Source organism: Lathyrus oleraceus, chromosome 7 (genome assembly GCF_024323335.1).
Source record: "Lathyrus oleraceus cultivar Zhongwan6 chromosome 7, CAAS_Psat_ZW6_1.0, whole genome shotgun sequence".
NCBI classification, from domain to species: domain Eukaryota; kingdom Viridiplantae; phylum Streptophyta; class Magnoliopsida; order Fabales; family Fabaceae; genus Lathyrus; species Lathyrus oleraceus.
The window spans coordinates 422,029,121-422,036,052 of record NC_066585.1 but is presented as its reverse complement, the minus strand read 5'-3'; the positions used below and the strand labels follow the sequence as shown (position 1 = coordinate 422,036,052).

General features: G+C 31.1%; 1 non-coding gene across 1 annotated transcript; it reads left to right on the top strand.

Annotated features, from left to right (window-relative positions):
• The first annotated feature begins 264 nt into the window (after positions 1–264).
• Positions 265–346, top strand: TRNAS-CGA (transfer RNA serine (anticodon CGA)). The gene has a single exon. It is a non-coding gene; the product is annotated as a tRNA-Ser (tRNA).
• The last annotated feature ends 6,586 nt before the right edge of the window (positions 347–6,932 follow it).

Sequence of the window (6,932 nt, the reverse complement as noted above, 5' to 3'; positions counted from 1 at the left end):
ATATCTTGATTTCTACAAGTGTTTTTATATATATGTGCACCAACACCATAGTCCAATATTTTAATTGCCCTCATGACCATGTCTCTCTTTTTCTTTAATTTGATGTTGTCAACTGTCAATTAATTGACCTAATTTACAATGTAAGCCTTTTTCTTGGCACGTGCATATGGGACCAAATTACAGTCTTTATTCCACCAGCTTTTTATTCGGCTTCGTTATGAAATGTTATATTATATATTAAAACGTTTAATTTTTAGCACACAAGTCGATATGTCCGAGTGGTTAAGGAGACAGACTCGAAATCTGTTGGGCTATGCCTGCGCAGGTTCGAATCCTGCTGTCGACGATTTTGTTTTTCTCTCCAATTTTTAACTTTTAAAGAAACTCAGACTCCGTGAAACCATGGCAACGTAATAAACTTTGAATAAAAATTGATCAAAGTACTTAATATTAAAATAAAAATTTCACAAACATATCATTAATAGTTAAAATAATATAAAATATTTAGATGTTAATAAACACAACATAAAATGAATATTTAGAAATTAGTTTCTTATGAATATTTTGTTTTAGCTTTAAAAAAAATTTTTTTTTTTGTATTTTTAAAAAAAAGTTATGATAATTTTTTCAAAATATTAAAAAAAAGTCAAATTTATTTTTTATAACTTTTATGAAAATGTTTTTCAAAATAGTAAAAGTTTTTTTTAATTCGTTTCTTATAAATGAAAGATTAATTTTGACATCTTACAACATAAATATACATTATTGAAGATCATAACATATTCAAAATCGTAATTTTTTCAAAAAAAAATATTTTAAAAATTATATATATGAAAAACTCTTTGAAATAGTTTCAATGACTTTTTATAATTTTAATATCCAATTTTTTTTTTCAATAAAATGATGAAATATCTAAAATAACATTTTAAAAACAACAATTCAAACCAATTTTTATTTGAAACTTTTATTAAAGAATTCTATTGTAAATTTTTTTAAATAAAAATATGTAACACTATAAAAATTATTTTTAAAAAAAGCTAAAATAAACCGGACATATGTTTAATTGATTTTTGTTGACAAACTTAAACTAGCCTTAGAGTTGTTAAGAGTAGAAAAATCATCCACGAAATTCCAATTATTTATAGGGCTTCTTACTCATTACCCATCAAACTACAAGAATTGAAAGGACATGTTTGTTCGAGTTTAAGATAATGTCGACTACCTCAAAGTCATCTATGAGAAAAATGACACCCTCGGGTTCCCACTATATTGGTCAGGTGAACACATGTCAATCCTAGGCTATGACTACGACAAAGTTAGTGAAATGGAGAAAGATGGTGTTGATTTCCTTGAGTAGTTTCGATTACTAAATGTGTGGGATTTGATGGCATATGAGAGAATTTTCCCTGAGTTTAATGAGTTTTTGCGTAAGCATACCCTCTTACCATCTTCCTTAAGCCGTATTTAGTTGCTCATTTTTAACCCTTCAATTTTTTGTTTTTTTGCAAAAAGAATGACTCATCTATTTGTTGTGGCGAGGAAAGAAATTATGGAAAGCGCGAAGATTAGAAGAGTCGAGGTAGGCTTCCTAATTAGGAAAGTGGCCCCACTGGCATGTTGACGTTGTTTTTGCTTATACACTATTAGGAGGAAAAGTTATTAACGTCATTCTTGTGTCTATTACGAAGACATGTCATTTAGTTGAGTTTGGGACTCCGTCTTCGGCCAAGAAACCAAAGATTGACCTAGGGAAGGTTCATATAGATTTGTTTATACATGTGTTTTTATCTTGTTTTAATGATAAATTGGATGGTTTTTTCATTGATTATATGTGTTTTAAGTTAATAAGTACTTGTGTATTTGAAGTAATTTTGACACTTATCAACTCTCCCCAACTTATTTTTTTTTTGTCCTCAAATAAAATCAATACAAAGGGCTCAGAAAAACTTAATATGTATGGTTCATGTGAGGTTTCAAAACTTAAATAAGAAAATTTGAAAATATTTGAAGTATGACATGTTTTTCTCCCCAACTTATTTTTTTGTTTTTCCTCAAACAAAATCAATACAAATGGCTCAGAAAAACTTAATATGTATAGTTCATGTGAAGTTTCAAAACTTAAATAAGAAAATTTGAAAATATTTGAAGTATGACATTTTTTCTTAAAATCCAAATTCACAATCAACATTATAAGCATCCATAAACTATAGCATGAAGTTAAAACTGGCTTAACCAAAGTATGATTTTAAAACATGTTTTAGATCAACAATCAATTATTTATTTGAATCATGATCTCACTAAGCATTACTCAAATGGTTAGTGTTTCCCTCATTTTTAGGTAATGCATCAACTATAAAAACATTTTTCACTTCATATAAGCAATGTCACAACATACATAATTAGTCATAGACCACAAAGGGTTTGTTAAAAGAGCACACTTTCACAAGGTAGGCTTTATGGTCAAGTAGTTTCCACTTAAATAAATAATTGACACCTTAATCATATCCATGACATCGTACATACTAACTAATAGCAAGAATGATGTCAAAATCAACAAAGTTAGAATGCATGTCTACTCTCATGTACTTATATAAAATATGAGGTATGCACTCATCTCACTTGGTTCAGGCTTTGTGTGATTCTTGACTTACATTGACATGTTTTCAACAAACAAGTGGTAAAATCAAAATTTAAGACAATTAATTAGTTCATGGTCATGCTATAATTTGAAGATAATCATAATATTAATCAATGAATGAAGTATTTACAAGAATAAACCTTTTATCATGTCATTGTTCACAAAAAAAATTAAAAATTAAAAATTTCAATTAAGTACTCATGCATGTTCATTAGTCAAAATAATTAAAATATCACATGTTTTTTCATGCTCAGCTCTGATTTCCTTTGCATTCCCTTGTATTCCACCTTATGTATAAAATCTTGGCATTTCCTCAGACCATTAAATGAGAGCTGATTTATAGAGAACTTTCATTTGCCATAGATTTCCTACTGGGTGAGCTTGTATTAAAAGGTGATCACTTAGCAAACAACAGAGCTCGTCCATCGAGCATCTTACATAATCTAAAACACATGTTGTGGTACATGTGATAGTTCAAAACAATATAATCTACAATAAAGACAATCTAATGTTAAAAGTTTGAGTTACCTCCAAATAAGCAATTATTTAACATCATTAGCCTGGCGCCATTTTCTTTCAAGGATCATCTACTATAATGATTGTGATCTTTTTATCAACCTCGCCACTTAGGCACTATTTTAATTTGATATTGATAATGCAACTTGGTTTTGAAATTGGGTCTTATAATTACACTACTCCATATGGTTTAACCTCTTTGATCTTGAATGGTCCAAACAATTTTGATTTCAATTTTCATGAAAATAATTTTAGTTTTGAATTGAACAATGATATTAATTCTCCCAATTTAAAGTATCTTTTGATGATACACTAAACATGATACTTCTTGACTTTCTCTTTATACAACCGAGAGGATTAATGGGCTTGGCATCTTATATCTTTTAATTTATGGAGTTGCATCTTTCTTTTATGTCCTGCCAGTGAATGGTTGAAGTTTAGTAATTTGATTTCCCAATAGGAATTATGTTCCAACTCTACTAGAAGATTGCATGATTTACCATATACCATTTGAAAAGGTATGAAGCCAATAGGATATTTAAAAGATGTTCTATAGGCCCACAAAGCTTCATCCAATTTTGATGACAAGTCTTTCCATAATAAGGATATTGTCTTTTCCTAGATTCTTTTAGTTTCTTGGTTGGATATTTTATATTTCCCATTGGTTTGGAGATAATAAGGAGATGCTACCTTGTGTCTAACCTCACAAGGTTCTAGAGCTTTAGCTGCATGACTATTATAAAAATGTGATCCTCCATCACTTATAAGTACTCGAGGTGTTTCAAAGTGAGCAAATATGTTTCTCTTGAAGAGTTTTACTATTATCTTGCCAACAACTTTGGGTGTTGCAATTGATTCAACCCATTTGTACACGTAATCCAGTGTCACTAGGATATAAATATTAGAGTATGAAGAGGGAAATGGTCCAACAAAGCCAATTCCCCCAACAATTCAATACTTCCACCTCGAGCATGATTTGTAATGTCATTCCATTTCTTTGAGATTCCTCAGGTCCTTTGGTAACTATTACAATTTTGAGTATGTTCACGTGAATTTTAAAATGGAGAGGGCCAATAAAAATTTGATTGAAGAACTTTAGCCACAGTTCTTTCTCCATTGTAATGCCCTTTCTATGGTGAATTGTGACAATGCTAAAATATAATTTTGAGCTTCTTCTCTAGTTACATATATTCTTAGTAGATGATCAACTCCTATATTTAGGAGATATGGATCATCCCTAAAATATTGAGCGCTCTCTTAGAAATTTCTTTCTCTGATACCATTTGAAATCTTTTGGGATTACTCCACAACCTTGCAATTGGCCATGTGTGCTAGCGATGGTCTCTCGTGTATCATGAGTAATTTTTCATCGGGAAACTCTTCTAACACCTCATTATCTTGATTATCGCCTCTTTATTTACCAGTCTAGATAGATGGTCAGCTACAAGATTCTTGAATCGCTTTTTATTATTGATTTCCACATCAAATTATTGAAGTAAGATCATACATCTTATTAACCTTAGTTTGGAGTCAGGCTTTGTGATTAAATAATTTATAGTTACATGGTCAGTGTATATAATAATCTTGGAGAAAATCAAATGAGATCTAAACTTTTCCAAGGAATATACTATCGTAAGCAATTATTTTCTCTAGTAGCATAATTGACTTGAGTGTCATTTAAAACTTTGCTTGTCTAATATATAGCATGGAAAACTTTAGTCTTTCCTTGTCCTAGTACTGCACCTATTTTATAATCACTAGCATCACACATTAGTTCAAATCCAGGTGTTCAATCTGGTGTAGTGATTAATTGAGCCATCACTAGTTTTTCTTTCAAATTATTAAATGCAAGTAAACAAGATTCATCAAAATGAAATGCCTTATCTTTGTTAAGTAGGTTGCTTAACAGTTTTTCAATTTTGTAGAAATAATTGATGAATCTCCTTTAAAACCCAATGTGGCCGGGGAAACTTCTGACTCCTTTGACATTTGTTGATGGTGGTAGCTTCTCGGTCACTACTTACTTTAACTTTGTCCACTTATATGTCTCTGGATGAAATATTATGCCTAAGCATAATACCTTAAGTTATCATAAAGTGACATTTCTCCCAATTTAGAACCAGATTGGTCTTCATACATCTTTTCAATATGGTATCCAGTTTTTCTAGGCATGTATCAAATGATGCTTCAAATACCGAGAAGTCGCCCATGGAGACTTCTATGCATTTTTCAATTAAATCGAAAAAGATTGCCTACATACACCGTTGAAAGGTTGTAGGAGCATTGCATAATCCAAAGGGAATTCTATACACAGAATTTAAAGGGACATGTAAATGAATTGTTCCCATGATCCTCAAGGTTTACCGTGATTTGATTATAGATAGAATATCTACCCAAGAAACAATAAAATGCTTGGCCAGCCAATCTTTCTAGAATTTGGCCTATAAAGTATAATGGTCATCTCTAGTGGCTTATTTAAGTATCGTGTAGTGTGTACACATTCTCCACCCATTGAAAATTCTTGTTAGATTTTGTTCATTCTTTTTGTTTTTGATTACTGTCAAACCATCCTTTTTGGCACCACTTGGATAGAGCTTACCCAAATGTTGTACGGAATTGTGTATATCATTCATGACTTAAGTAACATCACCACTTATTTTATAATAACCCCTTTCATAGTAGGATTCATACGACATTGTGGTGGAGCTATTGGTTTGGAGTTTTCTTCCATCATGATTTTGTGCATGCAATATAATGGGCTGATACCTTTTAGGTCAGATAACACCCAACCTAATGCTCCCTTATTTATTTTTAGTATATGGGCCAAATTTTTCTCTTGTTGAGGCGACAAATAATTAATGATAATCATTGGTTTGTTTCCATATTCTTCCAGGAAGACATGTTTAAAATGTGATAAAAGTGTTTTCAATTATGGTTTAAGGGTGTCTACTTTTGGTTCATTTTTCAATTTTTCTACTCTAGTTTCCTTGGGAGGGATTTCATTCAATGTATCTAGTTCTTTTAGACTTTATTTGATTTATTTCTCCTATTTTGTACTAATAAGATTATGCGTGTCGGACATGTGACTCCATACATAATAGGGGATGAACTGTGGAGATTTGAACATTGTTGATTGAAAATAAAATCATTTGAAAAATAAGAATTTGAAAATATTTTGTAAAACAAACAAGTAAATCTGCCGTAGAATAAAAACATAGATGGAAAACCAACAAAAACATAATAAAAAAAAGAGATTGGGGAGAGAGAGAAACACCATAGATTTATACAAGTTCGGCCTAAAATGACATACTCTTGTCCCCAAGAATTATTCTTGAGAGTATCAACTATTCATGAGAGCTTTTAGAAGGATGTTCCCCTGAACCTCCTTATACAAGGAAATGAAGTTTAATGGCTGACATCCAACCAAATAATGAACATATTTTAGAGTGGATATCCTCCAAATCAAACATAGATTTTCCAAAGGCTTATCTCGAACCAAGATGAACTTTTACACTAGCTATCCTCTGAACCAAGATGGAGTTTAAAGTTGGCTATCCTCCAAACCAAATCGAGTTTTACACGGGATAACCTTAAACCGAGATGAGATTTTACACAATCTAATCTAAAACCAATTGAGATTTTACACCATATTGAACTCAGGAACCATAGATTTATACAAGTTCGGCCTAAAATGACATACTCTTGTCCCCAAGAATTATTCTTGAGAGTATCAACTATTCTTGAGAGATTTTAGAAGAATGTTCCCCTGAACCTCCTT